This window comes from Rhamphochromis sp. 'chilingali', assembly GCF_963969265.1.
Source record: "Rhamphochromis sp. 'chilingali' genome assembly, chromosome: 19".
Classification (NCBI taxonomy): Eukaryota; Metazoa; Chordata; class Actinopteri; order Cichliformes; family Cichlidae; genus Rhamphochromis; species Rhamphochromis sp. 'chilingali'.
Genome location: NC_137946.1, coordinates 1,960,238 through 1,981,398, shown reverse-complemented (window position 1 = coordinate 1,981,398; position 21,161 = coordinate 1,960,238). Strand labels below are relative to the sequence as shown.

At 42.4% G+C, this 21,161-nt stretch overlaps 1 protein-coding gene across 9 annotated transcripts in view; it reads right to left on the bottom strand.

Moving 5' to 3' along the window:
• The window catches only part of auts2a (activator of transcription and developmental regulator AUTS2 a), a 364,715-nt gene that overhangs the window by 94,345 nt on the left and 249,209 nt on the right, over positions 1–21,161 (bottom strand). The gene's annotated exons all lie outside the window — the stretch shown is intronic.

The window sequence follows — 21,161 nt, the reverse complement described above, 5'->3', positions numbered from 1 at the left end:
TTGCAAAGGTGCAAAATCAGACATGTGCACCAACTGAACTTGCATCTATCATCCACACGACATCTTCAAGACAGCCTCGAGGAGCTGCAGGCTGAAGGTACTGAACCACGCTTCTGTTATCTCAGAGCTGCTGCATGTGTCATCTTTGGATTCCCCTTTATCGCTGCCTTCTTTATCGTGATGTTTCACCATAAACTGAACCCCCCCAATCGCCTCCACTACCACTGACAAAACACATGTTCTCATACACATGCACACGCTTCTCCCCTCAACACCCAACAATTTCATTACTTTCATATTAGGATTGATGGGGGTCTTCTGTGCGATATAAATCAATTTGAGAAGATTTTTCTAAATCTCAACCTGCAATGAAGCCATCAAGTGTTGGGGTGGCCGAGGGGCAAGAGGCTGGAACAGCCACATCATTGGTTTTGCTTTTCTGGGAAGGAGGGGCAGGGCTGGGGAGTAATTTTGCTTTCGGGTTTATGATGGAAAGAGCTCTCCCTTCTCGCTCTACCCACCCACCCGAAGAAGGTTCCCCCCTCTACCCTTCTCCTCTTCCACGGCCTTCTTTTGCTCTCATTGCCGGTGCCTTCCATAGCGCTATGATTTACAACTAGTACTCATGTGCCTTCTGGGAATTGATTTCCAGGGAACCATGCCTTGTGCCCATCCTTTCTGTGGGGGCCATAATGATCACGCTGTGGATCATTAGTCTGGACCACTGTTTTCCACTGCTCTGCTGGCTGGGCGCCATACATCTCTCCCCTCTCCTCCCGAGTCACAGCCACTGCTAAATTGCCTGTTCCTTTCTCTCCTTTTCCTTTCCCCCACCCTCCCCTGTCCCAATCACACCTCACGATCCTCATCTGTCCTTTTTTGTACCGCGGCATTTATTGAAAACCAAGCTGCACTGGAGTCAAAGCAGGTGGAGAGTGTTTATAGGCCATTTAGGATGGAGGAAATCCCACTCGTGTTTCTGCCATCCCGGCACACTGACCTTTACTCCAGCAGACAGACTGATGACATGTTATTTTGTGAAGGAAGTGACCGGATGACAAACACGGAGGCCGTATCAGCGCAGATGGCGGAGACTGACTGACTTGGGTAATATGAATAACAAACTGATGGAGTCAGTTTGTCACTAAGAGGGCAAAAGCAGAGCGGGGAAGCTCACGGTTCAAAGGCTCTTATTATGCCCCCCGAGGAACAATATGTTCTGATTTGTTGCATTTGCTTCTTGACAATGTGCCAAAATGGAAGGCATGATTGAGCTTCCAGCGGTAGTTTCAAAGTCCAAAGCCGGTATTTTTCCTTGAGTGCTCAGCAAGCTGCCATTTTTCCCTCTTTTCCTCTCACTCTGCAATCTTGAAATTGACAGAACAATAGAAGAACACTCAGGTTTAACTCTAGTACTAATCACACTGGCTCAGTCTCAGGGCCATAATCAAGCGTGGCAACGATCTGCGACACTCGCACCGAACCGAACTGATAAAATGGCATCGTGGTATTAATAAAGGTTCCTGCACCTTAAAGCTGAGATGCTCATTCCTCATCTCAGACGCAGAAACCGCTTCCAGCTGCTCAGCTTCTTCAAACTCAACCTGTCTTGCAGCTGCTGGATTAATTGCATTTTCATCTGGGAAACGCATCCAAAAGTGGTCAAACAACCGTTTTGCAGCATTAATAGGCCGAGCTAAAACAAACAGCAGCACAGACCAGCAGCCTCAGCTGCCTCTAGTGGCTCTGCACTGCGCACATGCTTTGGCAGTGGAAGCTTCTCGAAGTAAAGCCCGGGCCTGGCAGCGTGCACTGGCAGCGATGATTTACAACAGCATTTAAGTGAATCTAATAAGCAGAGTGAATGCTTCCCGTCGCTTTGGCATAGCTCGTGCCTGGGCCCTAATCATTCAAATATTTTGGCAAAAGGCAGTGCCCCGTTCCTCTCCAAAACAGAATAATGAGACACGGAGCTCTTAATCACAGCAGATCAGTTCAAATAAATGAAAAGAGAATCAAAAGCATTCTTTGCCGAGGCAGTCCTCTCTCTGTCCAAATGAGCTGACGGAGGGCCAGATCTGCGAGATGGAGATTTACCCCGGAGACGGAGCAGATTTTCCATGACTCGTGAAGCACCGACTCACTCTGGCAAAGCACAAAGTAGTTCTGGAAGAAACGAGGGACAGCTTTTGTACCATTTTCTTTTGGATGTTCAAAGTAATTATATACAGTATGCACACATATACAGACATACAAACACAAATAGTCGGACCAGCCCAAGAAAACGATGCCCCGCGTTCTTCACAGCTTTTTAATCAAGCACTCCCCCACGCTTGTTCTCCTATCACACCTCAGATGCTTTCTGGAAAACCCACGCAAAGCAATGCGGTAGCTCTGACACCTCATCCAAACTCAATAATTCACCATGCTTCCACTTGCCAATTCTTCCCTCTGCCAATCTGAAAGCCTTCTACACACTGTGCTTGCTGAGACAGCGCTCTAACAAACGATGCTGTCAGTTAACAAGATGGAAAAACATTCTGTTAATTTTTTCTCTCCCTTCTTCCCTCCCCTCCTCGGCGAGGAGTCTTGATGTGCCGAGACGAGGGCTGGATCACAGCTTGCCTGGGGGAAGCCTGACACAAGACAGGCTGCCGCTGACATGATGAGCCTCGAGACTGCTGGCGAATTCTTGTGATGTCACTTCCCGCTCTCGACAGCTCTGACACCCTGGCGTTGGGTACTGGGAAAAAAGAGGAATAGAAGGAGCCGCTCGTGGAGGTGGTGGTTGGGATGGTGGGGCGGGGGGGGCTTGATGAGAAGAAACACTGGTGCGTCGACTGTGCGGCTCTTCTGTTTTCTTTAATGTTCCCGCTTTTATCAGCAGTCGGAGCTGTCAGCGGTAATCACGCTTGTAGTGAAGAGCTGCGGAGACGATAAGCTCGGCCTGTCAGCGCCGCATCCTCTGCCACAGACATATGCTGCTGCCGCTCTCTTTCTTTATGCATGATGGTATTCTCTCCAGAGAGGGGGGAGAAAGAACAGAAAGGGGTGGATCATCCACACCGGGAAGGTGGGAGGAAATTTATTACATCTCGTCCTCACTTAAACTGAGGTGGCTTTTGTCACAGTTAAGAGATCACGATACGTTTGGAGTCTTAGTAATGAACTTGTGTATGAGGGAAAAGCACATTTGTTTTGATTTGAATCAGAACTGCTTTGATGAAAAAGCCATTCATGAAAAATTGTGAGTTTTATTTAAAGGTGTGTAGGTATATACAGCAGAGGCCTGATTTCAACTGCATCTGTGATACTGTGTGCAGTTGATCCTTTTTATAACGCCAGTGCGAGTCTTTGGAAACCTGTGGAGTAGCTAAAACAAAATCAACAGACTTTTCCTTTATCATGTTACAAACTCCAAAATATGACTTGAACTTCTGACTAAACTTTGTTGTAAGTAAAACCAGTGACCCAGAAAGTCAAATTCAAATGAAATCGATCCTCTGATGTTGAAGTTTCATTTGTTTTTGTTGGGTTTTTTGTTTTTTACCTCTGCCATGTTTGCGAGTTTCATCGTTCTATGATTCTTTCTCATTCTATCTCTGTGTGCAGCGCTTTGTGACTACCTGTCTATGAAAAGCGCTTAATAAATAAACTTTACTTACTTACTTAAACACAACAGCTCCAAAAGCTTTGGCTGTAATCATGGTCATGGTAACAATCCAAGTTTCCTAACATCCACGAGGTCTTTGACTTAAAAGCCTTGTAGGAACCTACGATTCTGTTGTAAACATACAGAAAGTCCTGTGTAAAGATACAAAATATCATGTCACATTTGACCTTTGACCTCTCACTTAAGGTCAGTAGACTGGTTTAAATGTTAAAGTGATAATAATATTATACAGTTTCCAAATGCAAATGTTTGTCCGGGCAGCATATATCCATTTAAGATTCAAGACCTTTATTGTCAATACACAGCGTACCGAAATGCTGTTTCACCCCAAGCCCCCCGTAGTGCATTTGTAAGTATATAAAATATATATGTCCATTAGATATAAAACTAGGATGTACAGATAAATAATGTGCTATATTTCGGTAAAATTATTGTAGACGAGACAGGACGAAGATGAAAAATGTGCAAATCTAGTAGAATTTAGACGTTCAGTAATTATTAGTGTGCAAATAAGCAGATTGCTCCCAGGTCCCGTTTGCAGTGGATTTGTGTTTTTGAGCCTGTTGGTGAGTACTGTCAAAGATGAGGATGATATATGGGGACTGATTTTGTTATGTACATTACAGTAACAGGTTATTTTAATATTAGGGGTAACAGCAATATATTCAGTGAATACTGCCCAGAGACTGAGCTGCCCTGCTGAGGTTTGTGCTTCATGTTTTTCCTGGATCGGATCCATGTGAGGAGACGTGCCATTAATAAGTGACACATCAATCTGCAGAGATGATGACAAATGTGGCTTTGTGTCAGAGCTGGTGCAATATATTTCATGGCTACATGGCATAATTATTATAGAGATGAAAGTAATTACATGTGCAGAAAACGCTGTGACTTGACATGCATGAGAGGTGGCGTGCAGTGGATAAAAACAAAATGCGCAGCAGTAAAAAGTCACTCGGCATTCGGTTACCAATTATCCTTCTCTTGTGAGCATTAAAGCGCTGTGCATTGTTTACCGTTAACAGATGTAATTGAATAATAATGCCACGGTCCCACCTGTTCCCGTGGTTGGAATAAATGAGCTGTGCTTTGCTCTTCCTCCCTGGTCCTCCTTCCTCTTCCCCCTCGCTCGCTCTGAGAGCGGGGTTGAGAGGCCTGCCCCCGCAATGGCTATTAAAATAATGTGGCCTAACCTAAGCAGAGGTTAACCAGCTAATGTCCTCAGTACTGCTCCTCTCTCGACATGAATAATGCAGATCAGGTTTCTAAACAAGCACACAAATGAATCTATAAATCACACAGGTCGGGGCAATCTTATTAGCTACCCTCCCCCCACATAACCTCCTCCCATCTCTCCCTGATTTGCAGCCGTCAGGCTCCTGCTGGGGGGGCTCCCTCGTATAAACACGCAGTGAAATGTCCTGTTGGTTTAAGATGTAGGACATGGACTAACAACCCGCCATGCAGAACTTAATGCATTCTGCAGAAGCGCACTTGTTCACCTGAATACAACATCATTAAACAACAAGATGATGTCACTGCTAAGTAAATCATGGCTTCTATGAAAACGTGCTGAATCAGCAATCTGGCTCCCGCCATCATAAAACCAGTTTGATATGTTGGCTCACCAGCAAAGAGCTGTGGGTTCAAATACCACCAACACCATAACAGCATCTTATCATAACAGAGGTGTTCCAGTCCATCTCACAGGCCTACAGGTCATATTATACTTATCAAAAACTTCTTGGGTTGTAACATTAATACATTTACTACATTATTTGACATGTTTCATGTTATTTTAGTCATTCCTTGTATTTGGAATGAAATAAAGAATAAAATGTGGCTTTTTCTGAACATATTTGGCTTAAATCGTCATTACTCCATGCTACTTGCCCAAAACTTTTTTCATTTCCTAAAAGAGTCATTTCCTCAGTTTTTAAAACGTTTATTGTTCTAAACACATGCAGAGCTTATGTTTTGCCACAATGGCACTTATGGCTATCCTAATCCCCTGGGATTTGGGGGGATAACAAGCAAATCACAACTAATCTGCAGAGCAACGTCGTGTGGACAATGCAAGGGGAGAAAATAAAAAACAAAACAAGGAATTTCAAGTAATTAAAAAAATAAAGAGAATAGGAAATAATCAGCAACAACTTTCCCGATGCTGCTGGAATCAAATGTGAAAAAGTTGCGAGTTATGAGTTGAAGAACATAATGTAGTGTAACCGTCACGTTTGCTCGCAGAATAATTACCAAAACAGGCAAATACCAGAAAAACACCATGACAAGCACATTAATCTTATAGGTGAACCCAGTCCTGTGCTCCTCCTGTCCTTTAGTCATACATGAACAACGTGCTGAGGGTAGAGCAGGGCGATATGACCAAAAATATTTATCACGATATCATTTGAAAATTTGCGATAACGATATAACTGACGATATAATTGACACGAGACAAAATACTTTACAACTCCTCAACTTTATTAGTGCAAAAAAAACCAAAACAATGTATTTTCACTTAAACAAGCAGCTGTTTTTTATCTGCATTAAAGTTATATAAAAATGTAACAGAGAAAATGCAAATTCCTCGCTGACAGCCTACGACAGCCGTAATACTCCAACAATCCATCAAGCGGTGCGGCTTCGTAGCTCAGGAAAGTCGTACTGAAACATTTGACAGATTTTCGAGCGCCGTGCACATAAAATCGTTTCGAGGTCAGTAAACACAACCAGAGTTCATACATAAGGCACACGGGATTATAAGGGGCTCTGTCGACTTTCAGAGAAATCAAAGGATTGATTTTAAGTGCGCCGTATTTTCCAAAAATCACGGTAATAACGACGGCCCGCTAGCATGCGCTACCAAAAATAGTGCTTTGTTGTGTATCTGACGGACGAAAGCTAAACCAGTTCCACACCAGTGAAGCTGCAGCATTTTTACAAACCAGTTCAGGTTCATCGTTTCATTCAATGATCCGCTTTCGCCCTTCTTATTCTGCGTCGCCGCCATGTGCGTATGTAAACAAAGGCACTGCGCATGCGTGTTTTACCCATATTCTATCGCCATATTTCATTTTCTTATCGTTGACCAACATTATACTGTGTTGGTCAACGATACTGTGAATGGTATGATATGGCCCAGCCCTACTGAGGGGTAAGTGTTTTACCATTAAATCTCAAGATCTACAAAGACCCAGCGATCCCCAACCAGCCAGTTTCAACACCACCATCATCTGTAAGAAACGGATTCTTCAATAACTGCTCCTGCACATCATCATCCTTAAACTCTCAGCTCTGCTCCACCTTCATCAAAGGATAATATGACCAGACTCCTGGAAGTCGAGGCAGGAAACGGAGGACGGCGATGTTTAGAAGCGTGCACACGTATGCAGTGATCCAGGAAACGAGAGTTTAGTTCACATACAACTAACCCATTTCATTTGTCACATCTAGAATGCGCTCCCCCATACTCCATCAAACAAAGCCACTGCTAGCTCACAGTCATTTCCCTCTCTCCCAATTACAAATGAGTCCATTAGTGTGTCTGCAGTGAGCCCTGCGCTGTCTCCCAGTAATGGCTTGTGAGATTTCCATCATAATCATAATGGCTCCCAGAGCAGCCATGAGTGCAGATGGAAGGTCGCTCATAGGTAATGAGCTATCTCACCACCCAAAGGGCACGTCTTTTAGTTATTTAGAACTGCATGCCTACGACTTCATGGCTGACATGCGAGCTCGCTTGCGAGCATGTGCTTTGTGGACTCTGGTGACATGTTTCTATGTATGAGGACGCGGGGGCGGATTTAGGAAAGCGAGGGTAGACACGGCCCGGCGCTGATTAACATCATGAAATTGGTGTCTGGGCTGCAACTGTAGATGCTAAAGCACATAACTCAAGCCGACACATGACAGCTAACAGCAAATGCCATCCAGACATTAGTTTGCACGCTGACATCCCGTCTCCCTCCCCTGGCTGTGGAGCATTGCCAAGCAGAAATATCATTAGGGCCAGCAGTGTCAGGATGACTCACCTCCACTTGCCATTCGGAACACATCACATTCTTTTCTCTGGCCTCGGATTGCAGCGCATCTGCATCTTCTGCCAATTATTCTATGAATGCTGGTCTCGGTAACATTTCGAGTGCGCACGCGCTCGCTGTACTAGCCAGCTAGCTGCCTGCGTAGCCACAGGGATGTGGGACTGGGAGGAATGGGCTAATACAGGGCTGACCCGTGCTTGATTGACCTGAGAGCTGTTGCGATGTGGGTCGTATCAATGAGGTGACCTGACATTTTCCTGTAAGACCTGGTTTTTTCCGAAGCTTTGGTGTCTGCTCTTACAGACCTTCATAAGAGCAATCGATGGCGGGTGGTCACAGTGGGAATTTCACAGGAAGATCTGACCTATATATATGCTGCTGGCTGAGGCCACGTATAGAACCCTGTAATGACAGACTGGACATGTAGGGACAGATCAGGCACAACACTATGTCCACTGATGGGTGAAGTGAAAAACACTGATTATGTCTTCGTCATGGCACCTGTGACTGTGTTAGGAAGCAAGCGAACATTTTGTCCTGAAATTTGATGTGTTAGAAGCAGGAAAAAGTGTAAGGATTGGAGCAAATGTGACAAATTTCTATTGGTCAGAGCATCTTCAAATCTGCAGTTCTCCCAGTTATCGATCAAAAGTGCGACAGCTTCATGGGCGGCAGATGCACCAAATATTTACACATGAGCATCAGAACCAGACCGTGGAGCAATGAAAGAAGGTGGCCCGCTCTGATGAGTGACATTTTCTTTTATATATATTTTATATCACATGGATGGCCAGGTATGTGTGCATCGCTTACCTGGGGAACATCTAACACCAGGATTTGCTATGGGAAGAAGGTAAGCCAGCAGAGGCAGTGCTGGGATGTTACTCTGACACATACCACCTACCCAATCATTACTGCAGACCATGTACACCAGGGGTCTCCATCTCCAGGCCTCGAGGGCCGGTGTCCTGCAGGTTTTAGATATAACTGTTGGTCAACTCACCTGAGTCACACGATTAGTTCGTTACCAGGCCTCTGGAGAACCTCAGGACATGTTGAGGAGCTAATTTAGCCATTTAAATCAGCTGTGTTGGATCAAGGACACATCTAAAACCTGCAGGACACCGGCCCTCGAGGCCTGGAGTTGGAGACCCCTCATGTACGCCCTTTCACGAGCTCAACGATGAGTTTCAGGTGTTGACTTGGGCTCCAAATTTCCTGGATATCAATCCGGTCAAGCGTCTGTGGGATCTGTGGAGGCCCCCCCTCAAAACTTGAAGGATCTGTTGCTAACATCTTTGTCATGGTCCTGGGTCATGTGACCCAGTGTGTTATGCTTAGCCTATTTTGATGTTTATTATTTGTTTAGGTTCTCTAAGGTAGTCCAGCCATTTGTATATATCACCCCTGCATTACGTCTCCCTTGCCCTTCGTGTGTTTATGTCTGTGTGTCTTGTACTGTCAAGTTCATGCTGTCAGTTATGTCACCTCCCCCTGTACTATGTCTCCCCGGTTCATGTCTCATGTTTCCTGTTTTACTTTGAAGGCCTGCATTCACTGTCAGTGTATTCAGTTTTACTCCTCCTGTCCTGTCGTTAAGTTCATGTGTGTCAGCTGCGTTCCCATGTGTGGTCACTTCCCCTGATCATCCCTCATGTGTATTTAGTCTCTGTGTTTCATACAGTCTGCGTCGCGTCGTCTGTGTTACCACCCCCTGTGTTCCGTATCTCCAGCCATAGCTTTGCCTTAGTTTATGTCCAGTTTAGGTTTCTGTTTAACTATTACTCTTATGCTGCCCTCACTCTGTTTTGTTCCTTTCATCAGCCAGAATAAAAGGCTCGCTTTTGTTTAACTCCACTCCTGCATCCTCGCTTGTGTTCGCTCCTGGGTCCACCACACACATTTCCGCACGGTCTGCGGACAATCTTTGTGTCAGACACCACAGCACAGCTTCAGGGGTCTCGTGGATCGGGGCTGTTTTGGTAGCAAACATGGGGCCAACACAATATTAGGCAGGAGGTCACAGTGTTACGTCTGAACGGTGTCAAATCTTTGGTCTGTTACTGTTATTGACTGTGCTAGTGACTCAGGTGGAAGAGTGGGTTGGCGGTTTGATCCCTGCTCCCGAGTAAGACGCTTGTGATGTCATCAGCCACACATTATTCACTTGGTTTGGTTTGCAGTTGCTTCACTGATAGAATTCATTAATCATTTACTGATATTATGAGGCGTGTGCATCGTAGCATTGTGTGGTTTTTCTAAAAATGTTTTGTGTCATATTAACCAAGTTTCTCTCTGAGTTACCTGGTGCGGCTGTTTCCTGTCTGGGCGAAAGACAACAACATGCCTGCTCAGCAGCACTAACATGTGCTTATCAGGAACAGGGGTGTTTTCGGTTTACACATGTTATCTGTGCTTAGTACTGGTGTTTGTTTTTGTTCCCCCCTATTGTGTGTCAATGGTTTGGCCAAACCACTATAAAAGTGACCCATAGCTCAGTTTGCGAGTTGTGTCCACTTGTTGTTTAAGTTTTTGGAAGTTACTTTTTGATTAGAGTTATATTTAGTTGGACCTGCTAATTTTATTTTGAAATCCTGCACTGCCACACGGGTGCAATTCTTAAAAAATATGTGGACTACACGTGTTTACACGACTCTCAAAGCATTATATACAAGTGCAGTCAATTTATCACTTTCTAACCATAAGAGATAACAAGATCCAAATGATGCTTCATCTTATAACATCATACAGTGAACTATGAATGCTGGTGAGAATGATCGGACCTCTGGGATCAGGCCTGCCCCACAGTCAAAGACCACTAACGTCCTGCTGCGCTGACTCAAGAGGGATTGTTTATTTACAGCGTATGCAAACTCTTTTCTTTACATCAGTCATTAGGGTGTTTTAATGATAGAGAAAAACAAAGGGGGGTCAGCCACAGTTCTATAGCCAAGCTCAAACACCCCTGGGAGGTCTGCCATCTCCCTTTAATTTGAAATCATTCAGAGGCAAAATGGTAGCTGTTTGATTTATCCCTTATTACATAGCTTCTTAAGAATCTGTCAGGCAGCCTCATGAATTCATTCATCTCCATAAGCTTTCTCTGTGCCACTTAGGCCTTGTGTAATCTGGGTGAGACCCCCTTATCACTTCATTTGCACAAGCAGGAGACTATCAATTCCTGTCCAGTATCTGGAGCACAGGAATTAGAGGTGTTTGGATGTGTCCACACAAAGCTGCAGCGAAAAGAATCTGATTACACAATGAAACACCACGCAGGTGCTCCAATTCACACCCTACATTTACGATATTAGCGAGCATTAGTTAAATATATTTGCCGGTTTATTGCTCATGCTCTTCGGCGTAGATCAAAATCGACAGGCAATTTTCCACCGTGAGTCATTGATGTATTGCCACTGTGAAGAGAGAGACACTTAAAAGCATTTAGCTGGTGCCGAGCTCCACATAGCTGCCTCATAAAAGCAGACAATGGCTGAGCTTAATAAGAAACAGAATGGATCCCATGAGTGTGGAGGACCCATCAAGCTGGGGAATTTCATTTAATTTCCCCGGGGCCATCTATGTCTTGTACACATAATTAGAGCCCAACATGCAATGTTCCTTGTGTTTTGTCAATAATTCCCCGAGGAGCAATCAGGACAAGGGTTGGACATGCCTCTGTGACCTGGGCTACTCGCAACAAGCTCAGCCACCTAATTACACTGCCTCTAACAAGCAATGCGGTGGTGGCGGTTTAAAGCAAAGGATGTGGGAGGGGTTAGGGAGCCGGGCCGAGCCCAGGAGCCGACAGCATACAGCCTCTCTTCAGAGCCCCTCGTGTCATTAAGATTGTTTGTGGCTGCCGCCATGCATGCTGGGACGTCGCTGTCATTATGACAGGCTTGCTTTCTATTTCCCTCATTAAGGATCTACTTCTGTAGTGACTCACTCCCTGTGGTGAAATACACAGCAGGATATTAGAGTTATGGCCCTCTACAGCAGCTGTTTGCTTGGGAGATTTGCAATACAGGCATTTCTGTGGTGTATAATAATCTCAAGTCTATGACTACAAATGCGGCTACTCGAAAGATGCTAGCCAGACTAAATATCGCTGTACAGTTGTCACGGGCTGGGTGTGCGACCCAGCATTTTGAGGTTATTGTATTTGTAGGCATATTGTACGGAGGCTTATCAGGTTGCTTTGAGTTACGGGTTTAGTTTAGGTTACTCTGTTTCTGTTCACTACATGTTCTCGTCCTCAGTGGACTCTCAGCTATGCCCGTGGTAGGTTCCCCTTGTTGTTCAGTGTGTCCACCTGTCATGTTTCATGTCTGCGTCTTATTATGCTTCCTGTTTTATTTTGAAAGAGTCTGGTATTCTTTGCTCGTTGTATTTAGGCAAGGCAAGGCAAGGCAAGTTTATTTGTATAGCACAATTCAACAACAAGGTGATTCAAAGTGCTTTACAGAGACATTAGAAACAAGAACAAATAAAAAGCATGATTTAAAATTGATTAAAACAAGCAAATAAACTAACTAATTAACAAACAAACAAACAAACAAACAAACAAACAAACAAACAAACAAACAACAGTATATAAAATCAAAACAGATAAAATCAGAACAGTAGATAAAATCAGTAGTTAAATGTAAGTTTTGAAATTTAAGCTTAAAGTGTGGATTTGGTGCTTTATTCAAATGCAGCTGAGAACAGGTGAGTCTTCAACCTGGATTTAAATAAACTGAGTGTTTCAGCTGATCTGAGGCTTTCTGGGAGTTTGTTCCAGATATAAGGAGCATAAAAGCTGAATGCAGCTTCTCCGTGTCTGGTTCTGACTCTGGGAACTGATAAAAGACCGGATCCAGATGACCTGAGGGATCTGGATGGTTCATACTGGGTCAGGAGGTCATTGATGTATTTTGGTCCTAAACCATTCAGAGCTTTATAGGCCAGCATCAGAACTTTAAAGTCTATCCTCTGACGGACAGGCAGCCAGTGTAAGGACCTCAGAGCTGGACTGATGTGGTCCACTTTTTTGGTCTTAGTGAGGACTCGAGCAGCAGAGTTCTGAATGAGCTGTAGTTGTCTGACTGATTTTTTAGGTAGACCTGTAAAGATGCTGTTACAGTAATCAAGCCTACTAAAGATGAATGCATGGACTAGTTTTTCCAGGTCCTGTTGAGACATCAGATCTTTTATCCTTGATATATTCTTGAGGTGATAGTAAGCTGACTTTGTTATTGTCTTAATGTGTTTTTCTAAGTTTAGGTCTGCATCCATCACTACACCCAAATTTCTCGCCTGGTTTGTGGTTTTTAGATGTATAGATTGAAGTTCTCTGGTGACCTGTAATCGTTTTTCTTTGGCGCCAAAGACTATTACCTCAGTTTTGTTTTTGTTTAGCTGGAGAAAATTGTGGCACAACCAGTCATTGATTTCCTCAATGCATTTACCAAGAGCCTGTACAGGGCCTCGGTCTCCTGGTGACATTGTGATATATATTTGTGTGTCATCTGCATAGCTGTGATAGTTTATTTTGTTGTTGTTTATAATCTGTGCCAGTGGGAGCATGTAGATGTTAAACAGAAGGGGTCCCAAGATGGAACCTTGGGGAACTCCACATGTGATACTTGTCTGCTCAGATGTGAAGTTACCTATTGATACAAAGTATTTTCTGTTTTCTAAGTATGTTTTGAACCAGTTTAGTACAGTTCCTGAAAGACCTGCCCAGTTCTCCAGTCGTTTGAGTAATATGTTGTGGTCAACTGTATCAAATGCTGCACTGAGATCCAGTAAAACTAGGACTGACATTTTTCCACTGTCTGTATTCAGACATATGTCATTAAACACTTTGGTCAGAGCGGTTTCAGTGCTGTGGTTCTGTCTAAAACCTGACTGGAAGGCATCGTAGCAATTATTCTGTTTTAAGAAGTAACTGAGCTGTTGAGAAACTGCTTTTTCAATGATCTTACTTAAAAACGGGAGATTTGAGATCGGCCTGTAGTTGTTCATTTGTGTCTTGTCAAGATTGTCCTTTTTCAGTATAGGTTTGATTACAGCAGTTTTTAGTGATTCTGGAAACACACCTGATAATAAAGAAAAGTTGACGATCTGTAACAGGTCTGACTCTAAAGTCTTTGAGACCTTTTTGAAAAAACTTGTTGGCAGGACATCTAAACAGCAGGAGGAGGAGTTCAGTTGACCTAAGATGTCCTCCAGGTCTTTGCTGTTAATAGGTTGAAACTGTTTCATGGTGTTTAAACAGTTTTTTGGTGGACACAGTACATATCCTGGATCTGCTGTTGATGTACCAATTGCTTGTCTAATTTTTTGGATTTTTTCAGTGAAGAATTTGGCAAAGTCATTGCAGGCCATGGTCGAATGAAGTTCAGCTGCCACTGACTCAGGAGGGTTTGTTAGCCTGTCAACTGTAGAAAATAAGACCCGAGCATTATGGCTGTTTTTAGTGATGATGTCAGAGAAGTAGGACCTTCTTGCACTCCTCAGTTGTAAATTATAATTGTGAAGTTTCTCTTTATAAATGTCATAATGAACCTGGAGGTTTGTTTTTCTCCATCTGCGCTCAGCTTTCCTACACTCTCTTTTTTCATTTTTCACCAGTGTGGAGTTTCTCCATGGAGACTTTTTCCTTCCAGAGATAACCTTCACCTTAATGGGAGCAATAGTGTCCATTACATTTAACATGTTAGCATTGAAGCTATTGACGAGCTCATTGACTGACCCTCTGGACAGGTCAGGTGTTAATGGGAAGACCTGGTTAAAAATTGCACTACTGTGTTCAGTTATACACCGTTTTGTGATCACTGTTGTTGATATATTTGTGTGGGCTGAGATTTTACTTTCAAAGAAAACACAGTAATGATCAGACAGGCCCACATCAGACACAGTAACCTTTGAAATGCTCAGGCCTTTGGATATCAGTAGGTCAAGAGTGTGTCCTCTATTATGTGTGGCCTCTGTTACATGCTGAGTCAGCCCAAAGTTGCCCAGAGTGTTACTCAGGTCTTTAGTCCCTTTGTCCTGAGGGTTGTCCACATGGATGTTAAAATCCCCAGCAATAATTACACAGTCAAAATCAACACAGATCACAGACAGCAGTTCACTGAGGTCATTAAAAAAGTCTGTGCAGTATTTGGGAGGCCTGTAAACATTAAGAAACACAACTTTGGATGGGGCCTTCAGCTGTAAAGCCACATATTCAAAAGACTGAAAACTTCCAGGAGATAGCTGCTTACATTGAAATGATTCATTAAATAAGACAGCAACCCCTCCTCCTCTCCTGCTCGCCCTGACCTCACTGATAAAACTGTAGTTAGGAGGGGTCGTCTCGATGAGAACAGCTCCACTGTTACTTTGGTCCAACCAAGTTTCAGTTAAAAACATAAAATCAAGGCTGTGCTCAGTGATTAAATCATTAATTAAAAATGATTTAGCGTTACTCTCGCCTGTGTTGTCATTATGTTTCACTCCAGTCAGCTGTGTCCCCATGATTACACTGAAAAAAAGGGACTGGCCATCTCTTGGATTTATGTAAGCATCTTGCATGTATTTAACGCAATTGCCTCATGTTTTAAAGATAAATGTAACTATATAGTGTAAAAACTACATGATATGCAGAAAGGGTGTATTAAATTGTTCATATCATGTTCAGGTGAAGTAAGTCAATAAGATAGCAACGTTAAATCTCGTGAAACCACGCGTGATTTCATCTCGCGGGCTTTGGATCGTGGTTTAAAAAATGCATCCATCTCAGTCAAGTCGAGCAGCCAACTCTACGTTTTTTGGTATGTCTTGATTTTTTGAATTAATGTTTACCATATTTCAGCCAAATGTAGTTAAACGTCTAGAGTGCCGCCATGTAACATGCTAAAAAAGAGCCGTTAGCTTATTTGCTGTTTTATCTGTTGTCAAAGAATTGGCGCTTTTTCATTTGAATTTGTCTTTGGCACAAGAGCCGTAATATCACATTAAACCTAATTACAAGGCACTCATAACATAATTTGGTTTTCTGTGTGAATAGATTTGCCAACTGACTCTTCAGTTACATTGTGTATTTACTGCACCGTGGTGTTAGTGAGATTTTGGACATTGAACAGCTTTAGCTAATATCATTAGCGGCATTATGCTAGCTTACATCCCTACCCCTCCTGCCCTCACCTGCTGTCCTTTTGTTTTTGTTTTTTTTGCTGCACATTGAGAGATGACCTCTATTCTGCATTTCACCAGGAGTCAGCTGATGGATTGTGGGTTCAAGGTGTTATGGTAAGAAAGTATATTCTATTTTCGCTTAAGGTTTCTGTAACTTAATTATAATAGGTTTTTTATAATTATTAGGTGCATGCATACTCAAATAGACCACCCTATTAATACAACTGAGAAATCCAAAATCTGCCATAGGTTTAACCTGTATGTATTGTCAGAAAGGTGATAACTGGACTCACATTAATGCACACTTGAACTAAAATGAGGTTGTAACTTGTGGGTTCTTGGGTTGCAAATCAGAAACAAACATCTTTGGATTTTTTTAATCCCATAAGATCTGGAAACACAGTTTTTATTCAACAAAACATTACTGATTAACCAAGCACAGTGCCTGCTGTTATTTCAAAATTTCAAAATGTTATTTCAGATAAAATGCAGCATTCCAGTGCATCCCAACCATGCCTTTACAGTCAAGGTTTCTGACGGAGCTGAGTTTCTCTCTGACAGTCTGCTGAAAGTGTTTGCAAAGTGATCGGGGGAACAGGGCACAAAGCTAAAGGATGTAGCTGCCATGATGACAGTAAGAACTTTAAAATTCTTTAACTACAAAGTGTATATGTATTGCATTAGGTCAGTAAAAGATTTTTATGCTGCATCCATTGAAACAGTCAACTATTACCCGTGAGTACTGATTCCACCGAAAGGATGCCATAATTTTCATTCTGCATTTACTGGCCCACTGAGAAAAATTTATCTTTTTAAAAAAATAAATGTTCTGGAAACTATATATCCATAAAGTTGATGTCAAACAGAAACTTTTGATATTTCTTTGTAGATGCTGGTGTTGCATGTTGACTGGTTTAAGTTTTTGTCTGGGATCATTTTCTTCTGTGCTACTGAAAAGTTCACAAATCTCTGTTTTCTTTGTTATAATACTTTAGGATGACGTTAATGCTCAAAGGGAGTCTCATCAAAGTGCTCCGCATCTGTGTGAAAGACAATTGCAACATCTTCTCCACGCAGGAGTTCATGGTGAGTGTTTTATGAGTAGATTGTGGCTTTGCAACATTTAAAAATGCATTTAGTTATCCACTTGATCCTCATTGGACCAGTTAGGACCAGTAGTCCTCTTTAATAATTTGAAGTTCACATGAGGCCTGGTAGTGAACTCGGCCGCCCCCCCTTGAGGCCCCATCCCCCTATATTAGGGGTCACATCAGTGTGAAAAAACTTTAAATTTGTCATTCTAGTGAACAAAGGAAAATCCCACCAGTATTTACATTAGCTTTTGTTTGAAAAAAAAAAAAAGACCAACAGCTAACCAAATTGTGGGGCTGAAAGTCTAAATTCTAACATCTTCTGAGTGACAAAACCTGGATTTCTGATGGGCCGGTGTCTTTCTAACAAAAACTAATGTAAAGCATTTGAAATTATTATGTTTTTCACTCTGTCTTAGAAACTCTGTTAGACCATGAATGGCAGCATGGCAGGCCACTCTTTGGCTATAGCTATTTACTATGTTGCTTGCATTGGTTTAAATTACTCTAACATTAGAACTGGTAGATTCAAAAGAGATGAGTTTAAAAAGGAATCTTAAAGAAATGTTTTGTGTTTAACCAGGACTTGACTGAGGCCACTGCACAGATTGAGAAAACCACAATGAACATCTGTCTCCAGAGGATGCACCAGGCAATGACTTTTCTGATGTTGGCATCATCATCGAGGGTATAGTAGTTCTTCAAGATCTGGATAACGTGACCTTTGCAGTAGCCATGCTGTTTGGACCTTTTTTATTCCTTCAATATGAGTTACCCATCACAACTCTGCTACACTTTTGAGGTGATTCAAAGGGTGGTAATGGAGTTGGATGCAACTCAGCTCTCAAGAAAAGCTCACAACTGAGACAAAACTGCTCCTGCAAGGAAAGCTCACTGTTATGCATGCAAGCTGATCAGCTCTAGGTGAGAGGACATTTAAATCTCACACTTGTTCTGCTGCATTTTGAAGCTCAATTCCAGAAACGGATCGCAGGGTTCATTTTTATAAACTCTGCAACTGCCATGAGGACGAGCCGTTTTTGTTGTTGTTGTTTGTTTTTCCTTTTGCTCTGTACAGCATTTTGGCAGCATTTTTAAATTTCTCTTTGTATTTTTTCTTTCTTTTACTAGTGAAGAGATGTAGCATGAACAGTTATACAGTCTAAATATCCCATATGGGTCGTGTGAAATGGTATTTTCAGTTTCATTCATTTGAAGTAAAGAACGTTGAATATTTCTAAGTGTGCTGTTTTGAACCAAGATGTCACAGTATGATCAGTGCTGTAATTTTTGACAGTCACTGTATCAATGTTATTTTTGCATCTCTTGAATAAAGGTTTTGACCTGCAGGTGCTAATTTCTTTAGTTATTGGGGTAAAATGGGTAGTGTTAATAGGAAGGTGTTTGCCAATTCAGTAACCTAATTTAATGTTAATGGAAACTAACATTACCTCAAATTGTTTAGTTATAATTGTTGTTTAACTGAATCTTGACGTCAGAGGCCTTAAATAGAATGTTTTGATTTGTTCTTTCCCAACATTTTTCAAAAGAAACAGTCTAATTTCTTTGCTGTGATTGATTCCAGAGAACACGGAAGAACTGACATTATTTAACTGTTGATTTATATAGATTCAGTGGAGGAGTAATGTCAGTTTAATTCTTTACCTACTGTCAATGCAGTGAAATTAGACATTTTGTTTTGAAAGGTTACTGGTGGATGCCAGCAACCATCTTGGAAGAGAACAATACAATCTGTTATAAGGCCTCCATTTGAAAATTGTGTATTTGATGCTAGAATATAATAGCAAAATGTAATTTGAAGATAACATGTAGCATTTAAGTGACCAAGTAGTATTGGGTAAAAGTTATTGAATGGTGTTGGGATAAAGTGAGAAAATTGTGAAGGATTAAAATATTTCAAGAGCTCAAATTACTTCATCAAAACATGTTTAAGTCACATTTTATCAACACAAATTGCACAGGTTTATTGAACATGAATAAATTGTGTTAATTTAACTCAATTGTTTAAGTTGCTGCCAAAGCAAAACATCTGTGTGCAACAAATGTCCACCATTGAATTAAGTAAATCCAACAACATATTTTTTTCAGTGTACCTCACGTGTGTATTTAAGTCCCCAGCGTCACGGCGTCTGCCTACGTACCGCCTTGTTTCCCTTGTTAGGGTCGTAGTTTAAAAAGTCATAGTTTAGTTCATAGTTGAGCCTTGTTTTATTTATTTGTGTTATTAGTCTTATTTTTGAAACTTAGGCTACGTTCACACTGCAGGCGAAAGCGCATCAAATCAGATTTTTTTGACCCTTTGCGACCCATCTATCCGATCATGGTCTGACAGTGTGAACGGCACAAATCCGATATTTTCACATCCGATCTGGGTCACTTTCGTATGTGGTGCTGAAACCGATACATATCCGATGTTTTAGAAAGCGACTGCTGCTTGATGGTCATGTCGCATTAAATCCGTCTTTTACGTCACTGACACAAGACAGACGCTGATTATCAGCGCCCGAGAAGACATCGTGAACGCTTCCTGGCCATCCAGTGTAGATGTTGGGAAGGCAACGTTGGAGAAACGTGAACATTTTCTTTGTACTGTATAATCTGCAGATTCTGACAGAAATCTGCAGCTATCCTTTGAAGCACAGCTCCTCTGAAACAGCAATAAGGATCATTATTAGGTTATTTACATTATTATGTAAATAACAAAATAACTTAAAGCAAAAATTGGGAAACGTAAAGTCCGAAGTCTTTATATTAAGGCCATCAGTCAAACTTACTGTTTGCTCTGGGTCTAAACAGAGCGTGTTGTGTGTGACGTCTTCTTTTGCGCATGCGGCCGCTTTGAGCGTTCACACTAGAGCGCGTTTGCTGTCGCATTTTATTTGTAGTGTGAACGAGCAGACAAAAAAATTGGAATTGAGCATTAAGACCTGCAGAGTGAATGTAGCCTTAGTTTTGTCTCCACCGTGTCTGCTTCTGGGTCCACCTCATCATTGCACCCCGCCGTGACAGCAGCACTGAAGGTGATTCTAGAAAACATCTCCTGCACAGTTAAAAGCACTGCTGGACACCGAGCTAACAACTGTTACTGATGTATTAAGCAGATAACAGTAAAACGGTGGTTTTAATCTGCAGCCTTGTTCATTTGGTACAAATATCACAGGACTTGACATATGACAACCCGCCTGCCTTACATAGCCGGGAAGATTCCACTTCCTGTGAGCTGATCCTGATGTGCACAGCGCACAGAGCCAGTCAATTCTGCAGAAATCACCGGCTTGACAAAAGGGCAATAACGGGGCAGAGGGGGGGAGTCACCGGCCCAGTTGTTGGGGGGGCTTACGTGCAGGTGAGCCAGACTTTGACTGACATTCACCCAGTGCGCTGAGAAAGTTTAACCTTGGTGTGCTGGAGAAGCCGCTCTCACAGGGAGACAGTGAGGGATGAAGAGCGAATGTGAGAAAAACTGATTTCCTGCATAACAACCAATGTTTTTTTTCATAAGCAGCCTGTTTCCAGAGACGCTGGTTTGAACCCAAGGTCTTGCTCCATGTTTTATTAAACACGGTAACTGGCAACACTGCCTCATAAATAGAGATGAGCACAGACACCTGAGGAGTCGGGGCACTGCTTGCTCTTGATCGTCCAGCCCAACACGACCCAGAAGGTTCTGCATGCGCAGCACCGCGCACGCTTCTGCCTAGCTGCCCTCTGTTTTGTTAGCATCGCGGCAGCTGATAAATGGCACCATATGGAGCAGGTTCGTAATTGGGAAGGTCAATGATGTTAAAAATGTATGTAATTGAGTTTGACTCGACATGTTTGGCTATTTTTAACTCGGAGCTCAGGCCAGTTTTAATAACGCTGCTTAAACAACATTAGTGCAACTATTAGAAATATGGGGAGAGCTAATGAGGGGTTTAACAGATGGTTATAAAAGCAGTTCAATCATTTACCAAGAATAATACGCCTTCTCTACTCTGCTGATAAAGAATCTCTCTGTTATATCATGTGTGCAAAAGCGAAACAGTGGGAAATAAGCGCCTCATTATGCTTATCCTTAAATATAGACTGGACTTGATATTTCTTTAACTGGGGTTGTGTTTCCACTCTAAAGCCTCTTTGTATGAGGACAATCTCATAAAGTCTTTGATATATGGACACAAT